We start from the raw sequence: 24,237 nt of genomic DNA on the forward strand, positions 1-24,237 counted from the left end.
CAACTACTGAGCCTGTGCTCTAGAGCCAGTGAGGCACAACTACTGAGCCCATGCACCACAACTACTGAAGCCCACATGCCTAGGGCCCGTGCTCCGCAACAAGAGAAGCCACCGCAATGAGAAGCCTGCGCACCGCAATGAAGAGTAGCCCCCGCTCGCCGTAACTAGAGAAAGCCTGCACGTAGAAACGGAGACCCAACGCAGCCAAAAATAAATAAATAAAACAAATAAATTTATTTTTAAAAAAAAGGTATGAGGTGAACAATTCTACACACAAAAAAAAATTATTTAGGACCAAATAACTAAATACTATTGTAGCCTATAAAGATTTTCTTGCAGTCTTCCTATCCTGGATTTACCAAGCTTCAGGCTTAGGTCCTGTCTAAGGACCCTCTGACTGTTACTTTCAAACTCAAGTCTTAGCTATCACACTGGCAATGCAAAAACAGAACCACTCAAGGGAGTGTTTTACTAGTGTGTAAACTTTACACAGTTACACATGTACTGCATCTTACCTTCTCAGTCACAAAAACTCTAGTTGGAACAGGCAGAAATGCCATCCTGACCACCTCTGACATTTTTCTGATGCATGAAAACCTTCAGATGAAGCCATATACAACTGAAGCTAAATTCTGAAAGGAGTATTAGGTGGAAAAAAGCCCTACTTCTATTAAGTTAGCTGCTTGGTCTTTGGCAAATATTTAACTCTCTAGGCCTTAGTTTTCCCATCTGTAAAAACAGGAAGATTAGACATGAAAAGACTACAGAACACATTTATAATCCTTAATCATGTATATTAGGACACTTTGAAAAATATTATTGAAGACTTTCACCTCCTGATATGAATGCAATAAAATGTTTATAAGCTACCACATAAGTATTTTGCCCCACTTTCTAGAAAAAAAGTCAAGCTATAATCTAGTCAATCATCTACCATTAAATAGCAGTTTATGGGAAATACACATGATAGAACAGATTGAGTGATAGTACAAAGTTGAAATTAGCCAAATCCAGAATATGGGGAATTCAACTAGACAAATGACCCAATCTCTATAACAAATATATGTCAAGGAAAGAGAGGGGAAGAGAGCTAGTTGAATATTAAAAGAGACATAAGAAATATCAAATGAAATGTATAGATATAGTTTAGATCCCAATTCAAAGAAACAAGCATGAAAAATAATTTTTTTGAGAAAATGAGAAAAATCTGAACACTGGATATTAGATGAAGTGACAGCTAAGATTTGCTTTAAAGTAATTCTGGCTGAGAGTGGGATGGGGTGTGTGAAGTGTGTTCATGTGGCCTGTGTATGAGGAGGGGGAAGGAAGAGAAACAAAACTGGCCAAATATTCATAAAGGTTGAAGTTAGGTGTTGGGTTCATTTTACTGTATTCTCTTTGAAAAATTTCATAACAGTTAACAAAAAGTATGACCTTCAAATCTATTAACTTTATGTACATTTACCTGATGTATCATTAGGTCTTGCTGAAGAAATGGAATTCTCTGAGTAGAAAATCTTAACAAATACAAAAGAAGTAGTAATTAAAGGCCCAACATAATTACCTAACAAGTGATACATTCTATATTTATTAAGAAAAGAAACCACTGAAACCTATAAAATATACCCAACTAGCCTCAACAACTATCAACTCAGGGACCACCTTTTTCCACCTAAAACCCCATCCACGATACCCCAAAAACCCTGGTCTCATATTAGAAATGGCTGTTTTAAAGGCTCACTGGTTTGATTTTGAGTTGCCTTTGAAAAGAATTTTTTTAGTCTTTGGAGCAAAGACCATTTCCTATGCTTAAACACACCTAGCTCGGGCTTCCCTGGTGGCGCAGTGGTTGAGAGTCCGCCTGCCGATGCAGGGGACACGGGTTCGTGCCCCAGTCCGGGAAGATCCCACATGCCGCGGAGCGGCTGGGCCCGTGAGCCATGGCCACTGAGCCTGCGCGTCCGGAGCCTGTGCTCTGCAACGAGAGAGGCCACAACAGTGAGAGGCCTGCGTACTGCAAAAAACAAAACAAAACAAAACAAAACAAAACAAAACACACCTAGCTCTATTCTCCACATTTGAAAGGTTCAAGATCATACACATATCAATTGTTAAATAAATAAATATACATATATAAAATTTAAAACAAAAGAATCCACTTACTACCAGATATTAAGATTTATTATAAAACCATAGTAATTAAGACAATGTGATGCTGGTCTAGAGGTAGACAAAAATCATAATTAGAGACCAGAAAGAGAACCGCATCATAGGCAGATGTGATGTATAACAGAGCTGCCAAAGACTATTCAATAAATAGGACTAGGACAACTGTTATTAGCATGGGAAAAAAATGAAACTATATATCTACCTCAAACCAAACTTAAAAAAAAATCAATTCCAGGTACATTAAGAATTCAAATGTAAAACATTCAGAAAAAAATGAGATAATATATTCTTTTACTCTGGAGGTTGGGAAGAATTTCTTAAATAAGACATAAAAGACAGGTTATTAAAGGATAAATCTTAACTTTCATTAAAATTAACTCCTACCCATCAGTAATAAAAAAACAAATAACAGAACAGAACGGTGGACGAAGATATAACAGGCATTCTATTGATATAGAAACAAGAAACGCATGAAGATATTCAACTCTCCTTAATTATCAGGAAAATGCAATTAATATGACAATAAGATTCCATTTCTTTCCAACAGACTGGAGAAAGTAAAGTCTGACAATATCAGGTTTGGGCGAGGATGTAGAACAAGAATTCTCATACATGCCAGTAGGATTGTAAATCAGTCCAAGTACTTTAAAAAAATATTGGCGTTACTAACTGAACTTGTGCATAATCCTACCATCTAGCAATTCTAACTGTATTTGTTTGCTAGGGTTGCCATAACAAAAATACTAGAGACTGGGTGGCTTAGACACCAATTTATTTTCTGAGTTTTGGAGGCTAGAAGTCCAAGAATAAAGTTTGGTTTCTTCCCAGGCATTGCAGATGTCTTCTTGCAGTGTCTTCACTGGCCTTTCTTCCCTGCATGCACATGTCCAGCGTTTCTCTGTATGTCCTAATCTCCTCTTCTTATAAGGACAACAATCAGACCAGACTAGGGCACCCCCGCCGCCCCACCATCATCAAAGGTCTCATTTTAACTTAATTACCTCTTTATTAATAAAGACCCTATCTCCAAATGCAGTCACATTCTGAGATATTGGGAGGTATTAGGAGTAAGGGCTTCAACATTTGAATTTTGGGGAAACCCAATTCAGTCCATAACACCACCTCTAGGCATATTAGCCAGAGAAACTTTTGCACATGTTTGAGAATGCTGATAAGTTTAGTTCATAATAGTAAACAATATAGCAGATAACTCAAGTGTGTTGTATGTCTAATACAAAATATTATATGGTAGTGAAAAGGAATGAACTATAGCTACATGCATAAATTTGGATTACTCTTAGAAACAGTGTTAAATGGAAAAAAAACTTAGTTACAAAAGAATACATGCAAAATAACTACATTCATAATAAGGTTAAAAAAAAGCAAAGATACAGTGCATATTTTGGGGATACACCTAGGTAGCCTTATAATAAACTAAACTCTAAAGAAAAGCAAGGTAACGAATAATATAAAACTCATGATAGTGGTTTCCTCTGGGAAAGAAGGAGGGGGAATACATTAAGAAAGAGACATAAGAGACTTAAAAAGGTACCTTGGTATTCTATCTCTTAATTAGGTGTTGGGTATTATGTGTTCACTTTTTTATTCTCTTGTGGTATAATAAAAAAAATTATTTGATCTTTGGCCCTGGTCCCTGGTAGAGTTCCTGAAACCTCCTGAGTTTGCTGAGTGATAGAAATGTCTTTTGTCATTCCTGAGTCCCTTTCAACCACACTTGAGTTTATGCTAATGAGGTGACTCTTGGTGGGTTGGGAGACGCTAGGTAGCTTCAAGATAGAAGCTGGTCACCAGAAAAACCAGCCAAGGTGATTATAGAGCTGGAACTTTCAGGGCCTATCCTCCGATTTCCAGGGAGGGGAGAGGGACTAAAGATTTTCAATTAAATAGCCAATGATTTAATCAATCATGCCTACTCAATGAAATCCCATAAAAAACCTTGAAACAACCAGGCTCAAGAAGCTTCCAGGTTGGTGAACACACCAATGTGCTGAGAGGGTGGCACACCCAGGCAGGCCATGGAAGCTCTGCACTCCCTGCGTCCCATACTTTGCCCCTTTATGATAAAGCTCGAGTGGGTAGCATAGCGCTTTCCTGAGTCCAGTCAGTCATTCTAGAGAATTATCACACCTGGGGGTGGTGGTGAGCAGTCATGGGAATCCCTGAATTTGGAGTCAGCTGGGTAGAAGTGTGGGTAGCTTTGGGATACTTTAAACTCCTGGCTGGCATCTGTTGTGGAGGCAGTCTTGTGGGGCTGAGCCCTTGACCTATGTGTCTGCTCTAACTCTAGGTGTCAAGTTATAGGACATCCAATTGCTGTCACAGAATTGCTGTTGGAACTACATATCTTTAAATGGTGTGTGTGTGTGCGCGCGCACAGAAGTGCGCATGCATCATACACACTCTTTTCTCTTACTGTATTTTTAATAAGGAAAAATTCAACTACTGTGTATTTAAAGTTAAAGAAAGAAAAAAATATGAAGTAAAAAAATAGGCATGTCATATATACCTTTAACCATAGGGAATAGTCTTAAGTACTGAAAGAGCCAGAATTGCCTATATTTGGAAATTTATCTTTCAGTCTAATAAGAATGGCTTAATTAATTTTATACACAAAACATTATCAATCTGGGCATTTTCTGGCATATTTCCCAAGAACTTATTTAGCATCTGGCACCCTCAAAATTGAACTTCATTGCTATTTGCCTCAGTCCTGAAAGAAAACACTGATCAAACTTATTCACAGGTGGCATTATAATGACAACCATTTGATTTCCTCAAGTTCAGAATTCAAGACTTTAATAATAACTCATAAAGAAGGTACAATTCATGCAAAAAAACTCCACAGAAGCTATAATGCTAATTTCATACATATGTGTACAAAATGTACATTTAATATAGTCTCAAAATAATCCTTGTCTGAAATATTTACTAAATAATAAGAATGAAATAATTTTTGAACCAAAAGAAATGGTCTTTTAACTTCCTTGCTAAGTAGAGCACATTTAAATATATTTACCTGAAACTGTTCTTAAATTTTCTTAATTAAAGCTAGCATTATCTATTAAATCAGCTTTTAATCATGATCATAGTTTATCCTACAGAAAAAGGTATTATTTATAAGGTCACTTTAATATGACATAAATATATGTGTATGTATGTATGTGTGTGTGTATACTATAAATTAATTTATTTATATCATATATATATATTTAGAATCCTAGCTGTTTTTCCTCTAAATTATACAAGTCCTTAAAGTTTTCAATCTGGCAAATTTTTAAATGATATACTCACTCCCTGTGAATGTTAATAAAAACTGGCAAAACTTCCGGAATACTTTCAAGAAGAAAGTAAAATAATTAAAATAACTTGAAATGTCGCTGTCTTCATCTTCCTTCTGTTTGGTTAAAGAAATAATAAACTGCTGCAAATTCTATTTCTCACTCCGCTGCAGGTTCATATTTACACACCATCATAGCATATTTAAGGCATAAACAAATGCCTCTTGAAAAAGTGTTTTATTGACAACCAGAAATACAAAACAAATCCTTCACAAGCTACATTGATAAAAGACTTTACTTCTAGCACTAACCTAAGACTCTCGGTAACATGAATAATTGTTCATTAAACTAAAATCTTCACTCTTTAAGAACTCTTAATCATCTACCCAGAAGAATAAATTGTTGAGAATAGACTTGAGTAATCATCCACCCATGTCTCCTGTTTTTGAGTTACTGCTGTCGTGGAGCAAGGCAGCATAGATTTTAAAATATCACACAAGATTCTTTTGATTCTTCTCTACATCCTTGAATCTACCGAGAAACATGTATCAAAGGCACAGTTCAGTTACGAACAACAACAGCACTGGTCTGAATTCAACACTGCCTTTTACAATCGACCCTTCCCATCACACAGCAATTTCTTTTTGACATATATGTTATCATTCTAACTCCTGTTCTCAAACTGTTCAGGATTTTACTTAGAAATTTTCTGGTCTATCAAAAAACATCCCCCCAATCACTTTCTAGTTCCTCCCAATCCACCTAAAAATAAGCAATACCTCTCATACGCTGCTGACGGGAGTGCAGAATGGACCACTCTTTAAAGGCCAACTGTCAATATTTATCACATTTACAAAAACATTTCCTCTTTAAACCAGCAATTCTCTTCAGAGAATCTAAGAGTTACCCCTGCAAATGTAAGAAATGACATTTATTCATTAAAGCATTGTTCCTAATATCCAAAGGCTGGAAACAACACAAGTGTCCATCTATAGGAGACTGGCTACAAATCTGAGTATATCCACAAAACGGAATATATGACAGCTGAAAGAAAAAAAAAAAAAAGAATGCGTTAAGTTTAATTAAATAGTGATAAGAAGGAATATCCAGAATATACTATTAAGTGAAGAAAAAAAGTGCAGAACAATGCAGAGCATACGGAAGAATCTTTTTGAAATCCTGCAAGTAAAAAAGGTAGTAGCTTGGGACTTCCCTGGTGGTGCAGTGGTTAAGAATCTGTCTGCCAATGCAGGGGACACGGGTTCGATCTCTGATCCGGGAAGATCCCACAGGCCACGGAGCAATGAAGCCCGTGCACTACAACTACTGAGCCTGCGCTCTAGAGCCTGTGAGCCACAACTACTGAGCCCTCGTGCCACAACTACTGAAGCCCAGATGCCTAGAGCCCATGCTCTGAAACAAGAGAAGCCACCGCAATGAGAAGCACGTCCATTGCAACGAAGAGTAGCCCCTGCTTGCCGCAACTAGAGAAAGCCCGCGTGCAGCAAAAAAGACCCAATGCAGCCATAGATAAATAAATAAATAAATAAATAATTTTAAACAAAAAGGTAGTAGCTTGAGGTAAAGAAATGCTTTTTGATTTTGTCAAAGTCACGTAAAGTCTTAGAGTTGAAATTAAAACTATTGTATTTAACTTTTTCTATTTCTGAAACTAAATTATAATAAAAGGCTAGAAATACAGGTTTTCCCCCATATCTGAAAGTAGAATGTTTCTATGAAACCTTTCGTAAGCCAAAATGGTATAAAGTGAAGAAGCAATTACCATGAATTTATATGGGGAAAGTTTGAGCATTTCCAGACTCAAAAAATAACCTACCAAATCATACCAAATAACACATAAAACCTAAAATAACACTAGCATATAGTAAAAGCAGGTATGATATGATAAACACACTGCCTGGATAAAGTAGAAATAATGTCTGTACAGCATAGTTTCACTTACCAGAATCGAGAGGACAGCCAGCAACACACTGGAAGGCTGAGAGGTGGTGATGATGGTGTGTTAGGCTGAGATGTGGGAAGCTGTGGTGGGGGCGTGTGGAGATGGGGATGTAGGAGACAGAGGAAGGGGGTCACCTATTAACATCTCACCGTTGTTTGAATCCGTCAGGGCAAGCAGGTCACTAATGTCTTCACCTTCTTCTATAACTGCCTGCCTCAGCGTCAAATGTTGAGGTCCATCGTCGGCTGTGGCTGATGTGGAAGGCTTGAAATATGACAGTATGCTTGACTGCTTATCCTCATGCATTTTTCTATCATGCAGTTGTTTGTAGGCACTCAGAACATCCTGCAAACTTGCCCTAAACCTACATGCCCTTTCAAAATTAAAGTCATACCTTCTCTGCTATCATTGCAGCACTGTCAATTACAGTGAAAATCTCATGCAAGTGCTTCATGTTGAGTTCCTGGAGGGCTTTACTTTTAGGCTGTTCACTACTGTGTTCCGTTTCAATTAGTATTCGAATAGTATCCTTTCCTCTTGCAATGGCATCAGCTCTTCATCTGTCAGTTCTTAGTCATGGGATGCCAAAACCTCTTCAACATCATCTTCAGGGTCAAACACTTATACGAATAACCACCTCCTGTAATTATTTTCTTCAGTTCCGGGAACTTTTTGGCAGCTTCAGTAACAGCAGAAGCACTCTCTCCAGTAACTTTTAAGGTAAGAACCTGCCCTCACCAATCAAACCATCCATGACTATCTTCAAATTCTACTGTTGCAACACTTTCATCACCGTGGTCCAAGTGCTTTCTGTTTCAGCTTATTAGAAGGACTGACCGATTTCTCCTTAAGTATAAGATAACGTAAACACCTCGCTTTGTACACCAATCAGTCCGCTCAAGCAATAGACCTTCCAGTTTACCCACTGCTGGATGCCAACTGAGACCACTTTGCTACTAACAGAAGCAATAGTAACTTTAGCAGCTTTCAAGATTTTTTCTCTCTGCCTGGAAATAGTGGACCCAAGCAAGTTCAACTCACACACAATGCCCAGTTCGTTCACCCCAATCAAAACACTTAAAATTACATCTGGTTTTATGTTAACCTTTTCTGATACTTTAGGACACTTGCTGACGAATGCACAAAATAAACCAAGATGCAGCACAGATGCTCACAGACACAGTTCCAAGCTATGGGGGCTAGATGCTGAGATGCTGAGTGTATTTCCAGGGAAGGAGCCTGGCTGTGCCACTCAGGCTGCTGGGTCTGCGCGCTGCCTCGGTAAAGGCTCCCTGCAAAAAAAAAAAAACGCTGAAGGCTAAGCATACCAAGTACTATCGCTTTTCGCCGTTTTTTTGTAAACGTGAAAACCCTCCAGATTTCCTTCAGTTATGAAAACACGTACTAATACAATACAGGTCTTTTCTAAAAGCGAAGTGGCCTAAATTGAATTTTTGAAAAGTGGGGGACACCCGGATATTAACCTGAAAAATAGTTTGGAACAAAAATGAACTTCTTTGCACTGACTTACTTTGTTCCTAAGAAACGTGTTTTGTTAAAATCATTACAGGGCAGAAATACAAATATATATATTTTATATCTATTAAATGAAATGCACATTTATGTTAAAAATCGGTGAACTTCTTAGAGACACAAGTCTACTATGATTATAAAGAACAATATGGTTCTCTAAATAAGTAAACAAGGTAAATGATAGCAGAATTGAAAAAAATCTCTGTAATTCCCTTACAAAGACTGACAAATTAACGTGCTCACTGGTGCACCAGCGGGGCGGCGAGGGGTGGCGGGGATCGCCGAGCCGTAGGTGCGGCTCAGCGCCACCACCAGCTTCGCCCGGTTCTGATGCGGCTGCTGCGCCACCTGGAAGGCCTCCTTAATCGGCAGCAGTCTCTTGACCCCCATGGGGCCAGAGCCCGGCCGGTAAGAATCTGTCGGCTCTCAGCCGTATCTGGCTCGACTGACCACGGCCAGATTTCCTGCAGACAAAATTCAGACTTCGGTCAGCCGGCCGCGGACAGCCGAGGGCGTGGTTACCGCCAGAAAGCTCAAATAACTCCCGCGGGAAAAGGCAATACCGCGAGACGAACGCGAGGGCAGCGGTGACTCTTAGCTCCGCGCATGCGCAGAGGGCCGACCCAGCCCTTTTCCGGCTGGAAGTGTGATTTCTGTGAGTGTTGAGGTTAGGTTGGAGGTGGTGTTGTGTAGAGAATGGGGGGCGAGGCGCCCCGCGGGTCGGGGGGCGAGGCGCGAGGCTCGCGGCGCTCGGCTGGAGGTGAGAAGGAAGAAAGGCAACCTCTGGTGGGAGTGGTCCGGAGTCCGCTAAAGGGAGACATTCCGGGGTTCGTTGGCGGGAGGCACGTTTTGCTTTTGCTCAGGGGGCGAATGGACATCTACCGGGGGAAGGGGTCAGCGATCCGGGATCCGAGGGAAGATGTTCTCGGGTCACATGAAGGGGTCAGGCTGAGGTTCTTAGGCCTAGTTAGGTCCCTAGAGAACTGGAGCAAACGGGAGTCTCCTGGGAAGAGAGTTACATTCTAATCTACTTAAAGCTCGTACCTGCAAGTTCCTACTCTTGAGGCCTAAGTATTACTGATGTGTGCACAATGGCAATACAGGAAACAAAGGATAATATCAGAGACGGAAGGAAGGTAATTTTAAGTTACTGACTATGGCACAGGTTTGCAATGCCTTCAGGAAGGAATCAAGCTTTAAACATCCCTTTTAAAAATAGAATATCTTTAGACAGACAAAAAGTTGAAATAAAACTATAACTAATACATATGTACTTGACACCCAACTGGAAAAATAGTTATTATATAACTGAAGTCCTTTGTCTGCTCCACCCAGTCCCGTTATGTTCCCTCTTGACCAAGGTAACCACCCTTTTAATTTTGGATTACATGTAGTGCTGTTTTGCATAGTTTTAACAAGCAGAAATGTGTATATCCTTTGGCAGCTTTCTTTAACTTAATATAAGATTTGTCAGTGTTATGTAACTCTAGTTCATTCCTTGTAACAGCTGAACAGGTGTTCCCTTATATGAATATATCACTATCCATTTTCTTGCTTTGTGTCCCCAGGACCTGGCACATCGTATATACTTACATCTTAGTTGATTGCATGAATGCTGTAGCATTTGAGCTAAATCATGAAGAATGAATAGGATTTCAAATGACTTAAGGCAAGGGGAATACCAGCCAGAGCGAAAGCAGAAGCATGAAAGTGCATGAGGTATTTCAAGAACTCCCATAGTCTTAGAGCTTCAAGTGTAGAATAGTATGGAGATATGGGATGAAGGAGAAACCTAGAGAGATAGGATGAGGCTTTAAGAGGTAAAAATTCATGGCAGGGAATTAAAGACCACACCTATCAAGCATCATAGCAATAATGGTCATTGCATTAAGCATGTAAGGCAATCATGCAGACCTGCTTAAAATCCTAACACATTTTCCTAGTCCATTCGTAGCACCACTTTTGTAAACAACTATTTCATACCTTATTCTGTCAAACTTGCAGCATTTTCTGCTTCTGACTCCCATTTAGCTGTTACCTTGCATCCTCTTTCAGTTAGAAAAGGACTTCCCCATGCTTTCATCCCCACATCTATCAGGTCTATACCCTAATGTATTACGTCTGCTATTATTGTAGGTGAATTGTCTGCTTGAGGAGAGAGAGTAAGCCCTTTAAGAATACTTTTTGGATATAACAGTCTGAAGCATAGCTGATTATGAACTCCCACAGAGAACTGGATTGAAATGAGAACAGTAAAAATATAAAAGAACAGAATGATTTAAAGACAGTTGTTTTTGTCTAAAAGAATAATTACTTATTGTAATATAAATGAGATATTAGTTTTTTTTAATGTGTTTCTTATTTTCAGGTAGATTTAAGTGTTAGGCTTTATAAGATAAATCTGAATATAGTTTACATTTATGTTTTTATAAGACCATTGTTTCTAGTATCTAACATTATAAGCAGTTTATTTTGAAATAGAATATCGTTGATCCAATTTTAAAGAATAGGTCATACCTTTGTCTTACATATTACCAAATTGTTCAAATATAGTTTGGTAACTTACTTTTCATTGATTAATAAAAACAATGTACATGGTACAGTTTGCTACAGGTGTCATTCTCTCATTTAATCTTTCAAATACATTTACTGAGTACCTACCATTACAACAAACACTGTTCTAGGAACAGGTCATTATTATTGCACCTTGGTATATAAGAAACTTTCAGCTACAAGTATTTGGTCACCTTAATTGAAATTCTCTCCTAAAGAATGGCTAAGATAGATGCACACCCAATTAAAGAGCATTATTGCTCTGAAATGTGGTTATATATCCACAACAGTCAGCCTCAACACACACATCTGAAGCATCAGTGCACACATCTATAGATTTTTGAAGTTTTGGCCAGAAAGGACCTGTCCCAGCAGAACCCATCTGGCTTATGGAATCACACATGTAGTTATTCATGTTAATGTACGTATATGCTCTGATTTACATTGAGTTCTAATTGAGAATATCTCTGTTTAAAGTTCCAAAACTTACGGTTAGACCAAAACCCTCAGGTTTGAACCTGTCCCTCCAAGTTCCTGTGACTTGCCATTAAGGCACCTTTCAGAGACATAGATAAATAAAAGAGAGGGCAAACAAAAGACTTTGGAGAACGTTTTAACACTGTTTTTCTTTATAAGGTAAATGTCTATAAAATATCTGGGGAGAGGTGGCATACAGGGATAAAATTGTAGTGGTTTGAAATTCATGTGGAGAGAAGGAACATTAAAAACAAGTGAGCATCCTTCAGTATGACAGGAAGAATCAATAAATGTTCTATTTCAGCTGTTAAGGGCAGTTATATATCTGAGTCAGATTGCTTCAAGGCTGTTGTGAATTGCTCTCCAGCTCTTTTTATTCATCAAAGAGATTTAGATGCAGTTGCTTTTTCAGCAGTTTAGTTCTGATTTAATATATTGATGCTGTCCACCATGCTGTGACATCCAATAGGCGTCTGCCATAAACTCTTTAGTCCTACTAACTACCTTGGCAGACAGGACACAAGACCTTCAAAGAAAAGCTTTGCCTGTTTCTCAGACCAGGCCCTGAATTCCCCCATAGGTACTCTTTTTTAAGTATAATCAGGTACCATATACATTAGATCTGTAGCAACTTGTCCTAGTTAAAGCATTCATAATATAATAACTAATCAAGTTGATATTTCCAAGCCCCTCCTAAGGCAACCAACGCCTAAAAATGCCACCATCCTAATAAACCCTGACCTTTGCCCCATTTGTAGATCTTCCTGTTGACACTAATGCTTTATATTACTAAACACGGAAAACTATGCCAAGAGACTGCTAGCCTAGAGACAAGGTTATACATTTTGATCTCTTGCATATTACAACTTAACCCTACTCCCTACAGCAAAGTTTTCTCAGATGACTCCTGCTGCCACCTTCCTGGCACATTCCTGAAGCTGCATTCCAACAATGTTGTTCTAGAATGCCGTTTAAAGCTTTTAGTCTCATATAAAGTATCTGCTCCTAAATTCAAGGTTTAGTATTTGTCCAATGCCAAACTGACCAAATAGTCTTATTTTGACAGCTCCCCACGTCACTTTTCTCACTGAATTATACTAAATTGTGTAACCCATCTCACCAGCCACCTTTACCCCTCAGTTCTGACTTGGTTCTATTTATTGGCAGTTCATATCAGAGACATCAACAGAATAACTCAGTACCAGAGTAGGCCATCACAGCTCAGGAAACCCTAGAGCAGTCCGTTTGGCATTATTTGAAGTCTGTCAGCGTGTGTGAATTACGTTAACAAAAGCTGGCACCATTGCAAAAAAGAAAAAGTTGAGCAACATCTATGCTTTATCTATAAAGCATAATCTGTGCCCACAATATTGACAAGCTCCAGCAACAAAAGGATACACAACCTTTGCCGGGATCCTCTTTAAAAATGTACTTGTACATACGATGCAGCAGTCAGGTTCCTTAGTATCTACCCAAAGGAGTTGAAAACTTTTGTCCACACAAAAACCTACAACCAATGTTTATAGCAGCTTTATTCATAGTTGCCAAAATTTGGAAGCAACTAAGATGTTTTTCAGTAGGTGAATGGATAAATAAACTGTTATAGCCAGACAATGAAGTATTTTTCAGTGCTAAAAAGAAATAAGCTATCAAGTCATGAAAATACATGGAGGAACCTTAAATGCATACTACTAAGTGAAAGAAGCCAATCTGAAAAGTCTATATACATATAATTCCAACGGTATGGCACTCTGGAAAAGGCAAGACTGTGGAGCTGAGCTGGTAAAAAAAAAAAAAAAAAAATTCGGTGACTATTAGAGATTGGTGGCAGTGGGAGTGGGGATAGGAAAGAAGGGAGGCAGAGGCACGGGATTTTTAGGGCAGTGAAAATACTCTGTATGAAACCATAACGATGGACACATGTCATTATACATTTGTCAAAATTCATAGAGTGTACAACACGCAGAGTGAACCTTATGTAAAGGGTGGACTTCGGGTGATTATGATGTGACACTGTAGGTCTATCAGCTGTAACAAGTACCACTCCGGTGGGGGATGTTGGTGATGGCGAAGACTGTGCATAGGTGGGGGCAGGAAATATATGGGAAATCCCTACCTTTTGCTCAGTTTTGCTGTGAACCTAAAGTTGCTCTTAAAAAAAATAAAGCTTATTAAAATTTTAAAAAGTGCAGTATACATGACATACTGTAAGTCCCCTTCAAGTTTACTGTTAAAAATAAGTAATGAAGTCTCAGGGAAGAATCTCACTAAGGCCTTCTCCATCTGGCAACATCTTTCTTGTTTCAAGGTCACCGTCCACTCTGATGCCTCTTTCAAAGCTGGCTTTATTAAAAGATTAGGCCACCACATAAATACAGTGGTGACAGGCTGATGAAAATCGATGGCATTCAGATAATTTGTAGCACATTTTGAGTGCTGCCTGGCATTCCTGAAACCTATACCTTACTTGTGTACTGTATGATACCGTTTCACTCACAGCTGAAGGATGGGTGATAGCTAGAATGACAAATATTTAGTGTGTCCCCAAAACTGAAGGATTCCAATCTTCCTCTCAAGTGATTGGGGGAATCCATTCACCAGGCAAGTAAGTAATAAAAGTTATCTCGAGATACGGGTGTTTCAGCTTTAACACTATGACTTGGAAGAACTCATGGAATGCAAAATTTATGGTAAAATATAACAGACATTATGTGGAAAATAGGATTAGGGCCAAACTATGCAACTTTGTAACTTTGTAACCAGAACCAAGATGAAGTAAAAATGATATACCTATGATTTGTTTTAATCAGGTATGATAAGGCAAACAGACACAGAAATGGCTGTCATGAAGTAGGTAGTTTTTATACAGATCCCTAGAAAAAGGAGGTAGGGCATGCCGAGCCATGCCATACAGGGCGGCCACATGGGAAGCACCAGGATTGGGCAGGAGGGAGAGGGGGTGGAAGGGGAAATGTGGAAAAGCCCGTACTGTGGTTTTCTCAGGAAGGAATTGGTCAAGCAGGGTAAGCAGGTTTCAGATTGGCTTTCTTAACAGTTTCACCAGGATTCAGGACATGGGGGCTGTCCATAGTTCATGGTTACCTGGCCCTGGGGTAGTTAGGGCAGGGGAGTATCTGGAGAATAAGAACCTGATTTGGGAGGGTGGGAAAGTATGGGTAGGGCTGGCTCTGGACTGGTTCGTTTGCATATGAAAGTTGTGTTCCTGGGTTGAGCTATCAGTCAAGTTGTTTGCTATCTCTAGGAATTACCCAACCCTGGGAGGATTAGTTCCCTCTATGATTAGTGAGAACCCACATGCCGGAGCATCAAGAATTACAGAAAATAAGAAAATCTAGTTAATGCAAACAATCCTGATAAAACTATTAACACTGTTAAAATGTTTAATTTCTAATAAACACTACAGTAAATGTAAGACTTTACCCTTCCTCCCCCACCCCCCAAAGTGGCATTACTTGATGGAGAGGTTTGTAAGGAAGTGCTGTATTATGCTGATAAGACCCAAATATCCTAAGTTCAAAGAGAGCAGTGCGGGAAGTACTTACAAGATGGGCATGGCCAAACTGAGCTAAGAGGAAATATATATAGTGAATGAGCTGTGCTCCTCCATGGTTTCCTGTGTTTAGCTTTGTCAATGTACTTTGCATCTCCTGATGCGACTCCCAGGTCTTACATCATTTTTTCTATCTCCCAATCTTGGCTGAGGTAGTTTGCCTTACAGAAAAAGGCCTAAGCCTATATAACATTGTGTTGAGAGCTACCAGCTTTTTGCTTCAGCACCCATGACCTTGGATTCTGTAAAGGTCCCTATAGCTGGCAACACTATTTCTCTGTTTTGTAATGCTTAATGTCATACCTCTGGTCTTATTCCCAGGTCAAGGATGCATTCCAAGACAGTTCTAAAAATATGTCACCAACTCCAACCTTATAGTTGACCTAGCCATGGAAAACCTCATTGGAACCTCATGAGATCAGACAATACTGGCACTCTTAAAAACCCTTCCCATCAAAAAGTATCAGGAATGAAAATCAGGAATGATATATACCTACCACTTCAAGAAAGTTTCTGTATCAGCCAGCAGTTTAGCAGATCAGCTAGTTTCTTTGGTCATCAAGCAGACATAGTCAAGCCACTAAACACAAAAGAGGAAAACGTCTCTATATCAGTGTTTTTCACATTATGCATGTGACCCATTTAGTAGGTCATGAAATCAATTTTGTGAGTCATGACAAACATTTTTAAAAACAAAATAAAATATAAAATATCAGAGTGGTTTGCATGAATCCTTTGCCAGAATTATACACCTTGCAAGGAATTCTAAGGTCATAAGTTTCAATATGTGGAAAGATATTTGATGGAGGGGATATGATGAATAGAATGTACATTGATTGCCTAAGAAATGGTTTTTCAATCATTTTCCAATGATGTCTTATTTGGTTTTCATAATAACAAGGTTAATCTGCAGTCTAGTTGTGTATTACCATGACTTGCAACTGTATATAAAGTCTGAGATGTTCCACTGAGATTCATTTGCAAACTGCAATTTTGGAAAGATGTTATCTAGGCTGTAAAAAAAAAAATATATATATATATATATATATACACATATATATATATACATATATATATACACATATATATATATTAGTGGCAATTATAGTTAGTGGCAATTATAATATTTTATTCAAAATTGCTTTTAAAATGGATCATTTCTTTTTTAAAAGAAAGAGGAATAATGAAGCAAAATATGCAGAAGCATGTTCAAGTTCTACTGCTGGATCTGGAAGTGTGAATAGTGACAATATTGATAAAACTATTGACTCTAATCTGCAAACATCAACTTCATTTGAGCCATGTTTCAAAAAGAAAAAAGTAACTGCAAGGCGTTATAATGAAGATTATTTAAAATATGGTTTTATCAAATGTGAAAAACCCTTTGAAAATGACAGACCTCAGTGTCTTATTTGTAATAATATTCTTGCAAATGAAAGCTTAAAACCTTCAAAATTAAAAAGGCACTTAGAAACACAGCATGCTGAACTTATTGATAAGCCTCTTGAATATTTTCAAAGAAAGAAAATAGATGTAAAGTCATCAACACAATTTCTTAGCTGCTCTACTACTGTTAGTGAGAAAACCTTATTATCATCATATTTAGTTGCATATCGTGTGGCAAAAGAGAAAATGGCTCACACAGCTGCTGAAAAAATTATTCTTCCAGTATGTTTGGATATGGTGCGTACAATTTTTGATGATAAATCTGCTGATAAATTAAAAACGATTCCTAGTAATAACACAATATCTCTTCGAATTTGTACAATTGCCGAACATTTAGAGGCAATGCTTATTACTCGGTTACAGTCGGGAATGGATTTTGCAATCCAGCTTGATGAAAGCACAGATACTGGAAGCTGCACAGCACTTTTAGTCTATGTCAGATATGCGTGGCAAGGCGATTTTATGGAGGATTTTTTATGTTGTTTAAACTTAACCTCACACCTAAGTGGATTAGATATTTTCACAGAATTAGAAAAGTGCATTGTTGGTCAGTATAAATTAAACTGGAAAAACTGCAAAGGAATTACAAGTGACGGAACAGCAAACATCACTGGAAAACAGAGCAGAGTAATTTAAAAATTGCTAGAAGTTACTAGTGGTGCGTGGAATCATTGTTTTATACATCATGAAGCATTAGCATCCAGAGAGATTCCACAGAAGCTCATGGAAGTATTGAAAAAGGCAGTGAAAGTTGTTAACTTTATTAAAGGAAGCTCATTAAACAGCCGACTTCTTGAAATGTTTTGTTCGGAGATTGGAGCTAATTATACCCACTTACTGTTTCACACCAAAGTTCGTTGGTTGTCTCAAGGGAAAATACTGAGCAGGGTTTACGAACTTAGGAATGAGATCCACGTTTTTCTTACTGAAAAGAAGTCTCATTTGGCAACTATTTTTGAGGATGATATTTGGGTAACGAAACTGGCATATTTAACTGATATTTTTGGCATCCTTAATGAACTACGTTTAAGACTACAGGGGAAAAACAGTGACATATTCCAACAGGCCGAATGTATCCAAGGATTCCAGAAGGCGTTACTGTTGTGGCAAGCGAAGCTTAAAAGCAATCGTCCTAGCTACTACATGTTTCCAAGGTTTTTGCAGCACATTGAAGAGAATGTTATCAATGAAAACATTTTGGAAGAAATAAAACTAGAGATATTGTTGCACCTCACTTCTCTCTGTCAAACCTTTAACCATTTATTCCCAGAAGAGAAATTTGAAACATTAAGACAGAATTGTTGGGTAAAAGATCCGTTTGCTTTTTGAAACCCAGAATCAATAATTGAGTTAAACTTGGTGCCTGAAGAAGAAAATGAATTATTGCAGCTCAGTTCTTCATATACATCGAAGAATGATTATGAAACACTAAGTTTATCAGCATTTTGGATTAAGATAAAGGAAGACTTTCCTTTGATAAGTCAAAAGAGTATCCTGCTATTATTACCATTCACAGCAACTAGTTTGTGTGAACTAGGATTTTCGGTCTTAACCCAGTTAAAAGCAAAGGAAGGGACCGGATTAAATGGCGCAGCAGATATGCGAGTAGCATTATCCTCCTGTGTTCCAGACTGGAATGAACTTACGAATGGGCAAGCACATCTACCACGTTAAATAAATCTTTTTTTTTTTTAATTGGAGTATAGTCACTTTACAATGTTGTGTAAACAAATCTTACCTGGTTTTTGTTTCTGCAGTTCTCATTTTGTGATTTTTTTATCTGTTGTATTTAAATGTTAATATAGCAGTGTATGTGATAACTTTGTTTTTATTTTTGTTATACTTTAATACTAATAAAATCAGTGTAATTTTATGTTCATTGAACAAAAATTTAATGAAATTCTATTAGAGGTCAGGTACCGTTCTAGGCACATTTGGGATACGAAATGAAGAAAACAGAGACCATTCTCTAGTGGAGCTTATGTTCTGGCAAGGAGAGAGAGAGACAATAAACATACTAAATAACCTTTATAATATTTAGAATTTAATAAGTGCTATAGAAAGTAATAAGAAAGGAAGTCAGGGAACTATTTGGGAACCAAATCATGAAGGGCTCTAGACCATTATAGGGGCTCTGGATTTTTGTCAGTGAAATGGAGAGCAGTTGGGTTCTGTGGAGGAAAGACGTGATGTGAATTAGGTTTTAAAAAACTCACTCTGACTTCTATTTTGAGAATAGATTGAATTATATGTTACCTCTTTAAAGAGGTCTTTCCTAACCACTTTAGTTTGGGTACATCCTTCTTTATTCTTCCTTTTATTTCTTTGTTTTCTTGGTAGTATGTAATTTGTAATATTTGTATTTATTTATGTGATTACTAGTTCTGTCAACCTGCCACCTTGAAATGCATGCTCCATAGGAGCAGAGATCGTGTCATCTTGCATGATACATAGTAAATGGATATTCCATTTACATTTGTTGGAGAAAAAAATCAATAACATCTAATACCTGTAACATGCGGTCATAGTCCCAGGAATAATAATTAAATGTATGGCAAATTTCTTTGCCATTTTTACATTAAAAAATCTGATTTTGTCAGATAATCTCTATGAGCATCCCCAAACGGCATTGATTGATGTTGCTTCCTCACATCATTGCTGAAAATTAAGCAATTTAATTGCTTAATATGTCTTCCTCAAACTAATTTCAACTTCTGCCTCTCTTTACGTATTTCCTGACCCCACTGGGTGATGTTTCTTTGGGCGTGGTCTTTCTCTAAAATCATATAGGTTAGCAGCTCCTTTCCATCAGCCACTCTTGGCATTATTGAAACATTTGATTTTTCAGATTTTCTATTCTATTAAAGGTAATAGATTTTTCCCCCTTATTCGTGCTTAAAATACAGTTGGAAGACAGTTTTCCATGAATAGCTCACATTTCTGCACAGTCTGGATCCTCTGAATGAAAGTATTTGTGTTTAAGTTAAGAACACTTGTGTAAGGAGACATTTCAGAATGGTGAAACCAGAGACATCTTCCCAAGAAACATCCCAGGGAAGTAAAGATAAAGCCTTTTCCTACCTCCCTGGAGGCATTTGCGTGCATTCCAGGAGTAATGAGTAATCTCCCTGTAGGGAAGGGTGAGAGGATGTACCAGCAGCCCCCACTGTGTGCAGAGCTAACACCTGTGGGAATTGGGGGATGGGAAACAAACCCACAATGCTGATCCGGCTCCTTTTTTTTTTTTTTTGCTATGAGTAACATTGTATCTCTGACCCAAAGGTCGTGTGTCTTTATGTCAGTATATGTCACTTCTACAAAATCTCTTTTACTATGTACAACATATTCACAGGTTCCAGGGATTAAGACTTGGCTATCTTTACGGGGGACCATTATTCAGCTTATCACAGTCCACTGCCAGTCCGCGAAGACTCATACATCCCACATGAGAAATACCTTCACCCATTCCAAGGCCCCCCAGAGTCTCAGCCCATTACAGTATCAAGTCTAAAATTTCATATCTAATCATCTGAATTATGGGTGCAGTTCTGATATAATGTGTCCTGGGGCAAAATCCTCTACCTGTGGAGCTGTGAAACTAGAAAGCATGTTTGTGCTCTAGAAATACAGTGGTGGGACAGGCATAGAGTAACAGATCCATTCTCATTCAAGAAGGGAGAAAATGAAGAAAAAGAGTCAGTTAATCACTTTTGAAGTCCACCTAGGCAAACTCCATTAAGTTTCAAAGCCTGGAAATAACTTACACGGCTCATGCCTCTGCCCTCTGGACCCCTGACTCCACTTTTTGGAGCTTTCCACCCTTGGAATCATCCTTTTTCATGAAGAGTAACACATGTCTGCCACTGAGTGGTTTTTCTCAGCATGTTTTCTGCCTGTGGAATTTTGAGAGTCTTCATTTTTGCCCTCTGTCCCTCTTAGTCCAACTTGACAATGTTTCTGTTGGTATAGCATTCTCAAGAACTTTGTGGGTCACGGAGATTCACTTTATTAAAAAACAGGCTACTCCACAGATCTTTCCTGAATAATTTCATCTGTTTTTGGCTTCTGAGTCTTACACCCCTTCAAAGAGCCCCCTATGTACTTGAATGTACTAAACTTTTGTACTTTCCAAGTACTAGCAAAAGTCTATCCACACTTAAAAATGGTTAAGATGATAACTTTTATGTACATTTTACTACAGTTTAAAACATTTTTAATCAAAAAAAAAAAAAAAGCTGTGCAACTGCATCATTGGCTTACTCTCCAGAGCATGCTTTCTTGGCAGTGGATCTCTTAACTTCAGCATTGTTTGCAATCTGTGTAGGCTGAGAATTTCCCAAATCAAATTTTGCTTCCTTTTTGTAACAGTTCTCTCCGCTCCTCTCTCACATTTTACTAAAAGCAACCAAGAAGAAACCAGGTCACACCTTCAATATTTTCCTTGGAAATCTCAACCAAATACCCAAATTCATTGCTTACAAGTTCTGTTTTCTGTATAATTATAGGACACAATCTAAGCTTTCTACCATTATATAACAGATCCCCTTCCCTCCAGTTTCCCAAATCACATTCCTCACATTCTGAGACCTCACCAGGAGTCTTTAACACTCATATTTCTACTAACAGTCTGTTCAAGGCAATCTAGGACTTTTCCATCATGTTCCTCAAAATTCTTCCAACTTCTACCCATTACCCACTTCCAAACCACTTTCATATTTTTAGTATTTGTTACAGTAGAGTTGCCATAGTTTGGAGCCAGAAAAACATCTTTTTTCTGATGACTGAACTCACCTCACCCCTTCTCCAATCTCTCTTCTTCTTTGGGGCAGCCTCCTTGCAGACTCTGGCCAAGACTAGCCAAGAGTAATAATCCTGTGCTAATGACGTCCCAAGCTCAGTCTTGGATCTGAGGACAAAGGGAGGCAGAAAGAGGGATACTTTCAGATACCAAAATCTGTACTCATTTCCTACGGCTGCTGTAACAAATTACCACAATATTAATGGCTTAAAACAACATGAATTTATTCTCTTTTGGAGGTCAGAAGTACAATAATAGTCTCATTAGACTAAAGTCAAGGTGTCAGCAGGGTTTGTTCCTTCTGGAGACTCTGGGGAAGAATCTGTTTCCGTACTTTTTCAAGCTTCTAGAGTCTGCCTGCATTCCCTGCCTCACACCTTCAAAGCCAGCAGCAAATCACCTTCAAATATCTCTCTGCTTCCATCATCACATTGCCTTCTCTGTACGATCACCTCTCTGGGTGATTGCCCTTCTCTTATGATTACATTGGACCCATCCAGACAATCCATTGTAATCTCTCCATCTCAAGATCCTTAAATTAATCACATTTGCAAAGTCCCTTTTACTATGTAAGGTAATGTATTCAGAGGTTCTGGGGACTAGGACACGGACATCTTTGTGGGGCCATTACTCAGCTTACCACAACCCAAAATAAACAAGGAACAAATAAGCTGTTAATAAGTATTTGAAACATTCCTTGAGAGGACACTATGAAGCACTGTTCTAAAAACTTCAAATTCATGATATCTCTTGCTTCATACTCAAGCAACCAAAAATGCCAACTAACAAACAAGACAAAAAAAATTTTTTTGACAAAATTTTAAATAAGGAAGTTCAGAAAGTATTGAAAGCTCTTGATGTTCAAGAGCACAAATTTCAGAGAGCACTGAAATCACAACTAACTGCTGAACAATCATTGACAGAAAGACACTGGAACTCACCAAAAAAGATACCCCACATTCAAAGACAAAGGAGAGGCCACAAAGAGATGGTAGGAGGGGTGCAATCACAATAAAATCAAATCCCATAGCTGCTGGATGGATGACTCACAAATTGTAGAACACTTATACCACAGAAGTCCACCCACTGGAGTGAAGGTTCTGAGCCCCACGTCAGGCTTCCCAACCTGCGGGTCTAGCAACGGGAGGAGGAATTTCTAGAGAATCAGACTTTGAAGGCTAGCAGGATTTGATTGCAGGACTTTGACAGGACTGGGAGAAACAGACACTGCACTCTTGGAGGGCACACACAAAGTACTGTGCGCATCGGGACCCAGGGGAAGGAGCAGTGACCCCCTAGGAGACTGAACTAGACCTACCTGCTAGTATTAGAGGGTCTCCTGCAGAGGCGGGCGGTGGCTGTGGTTCACTGTGGGGACAAGGACACTGGCAGTGGAAGTTCTGGGAAGTACTCTTTGGCGTGAGCACTCCCAGAGTCCGCCATTAGCCCCACCAAAGAGCCGGGTAGGCCCCAGTGTTGGGTCGCCTCAGGCCAAAAAACCAACAGGGAGGGAACCCAGCCCCACCCATCAGCAGACAACCAGATTAAAGTTTTACTGAGCACTGCTCACCACAGCAACAGCCAGCTCTACCCACCAACAGTCCCTCCCATCAGGAAACTTGCACAAGCCTCTTAGATAGCCTCATCCACCAGAGGTCAGACAGCAGAAGCAAGAAGAACTACAATCCTGCAGCCTGTGGAAGGAAACCACATTCACAGAAATAAACACAAAATGAAAAGGCAGAGGACTTTGTACCAGATGAAGGAACAAGATAAAACCCCAGAAAAACAACTAAATGAAGTGGAGATAGGCAACCTTCCAGAAAAAGAATTAGAATAATCATAGTGAAGATGATCCAGGACCTTGGAAAAAGATTGGAGGCAAAGCTCGAGAAGATGCAAGAATGTTTAACAAAGACATTAGAAGAATTAAGAACAAACACCTAGAAGAATTAAATAACAAACAAACAGAGATGAACAATACAATAATTGAAATGAAAAATACACTAGAAGAAATCAATAGCAGAATAACTGAGGCAGAAGAACACATAAGTGGCCTGGAAGACAGAATGGTGGAATTCACTGCCATGGAACAGAATAAAGAAAAAGAATGAAAAGAAATGAAAACAGCCTAAGAGACCACTGGGGCAACATGAAATACAACAACATTCACATTATCGGGGTCTCAGAAGGAGAAGGGAGAGAGAAAGGACCCGAGAAAATATTTGAAGAGATTATAATCAAAAACTTGCCTAACATGGGAAAGAAACTAACCACCCAAGTCCAGGAAGTGCAGAGACTCCCAGGCAGGATAAACCCAAGGAGAAACATGACGAGACACATAGTAAACAAATTGGGAAAAATTAAAGACAAAGAAAAATTACTGAATGCAGCAAGGGAAAAACTACAAATAACATACAGGGGAACT

At 38.6% G+C, this 24,237-nt stretch overlaps 1 long non-coding RNA gene across 1 annotated transcript; it reads right to left on the bottom strand.

Annotated features, from left to right (window-relative positions):
- Nucleotides 1-2,924: 2,924 nt before the first annotated feature.
- On the bottom strand, nt 2,925-23,373 carry LOC111171428 (uncharacterized). The gene is made up of 4 exons (XR_016393249.1): nt 23,128-23,373; nt 16,063-16,145; nt 7,432-8,723; nt 2,925-6,512 (listed from the first exon to the last, which is right to left on the bottom strand). It is a non-coding gene; the product is annotated as an uncharacterized LOC111171428 (long non-coding RNA).
- Between the last annotated feature and the right edge of the window lie 864 nt (nt 23,374-24,237).

This window comes from Delphinapterus leucas, chromosome 5 (assembly GCF_059928025.1).
Source record: "Delphinapterus leucas isolate spDelLeu-1000000601 "Yukka" chromosome 5, BTC_Dleu_Yukka2, whole genome shotgun sequence".
Classification (NCBI taxonomy): domain Eukaryota; kingdom Metazoa; phylum Chordata; class Mammalia; order Artiodactyla; family Monodontidae; genus Delphinapterus; species Delphinapterus leucas.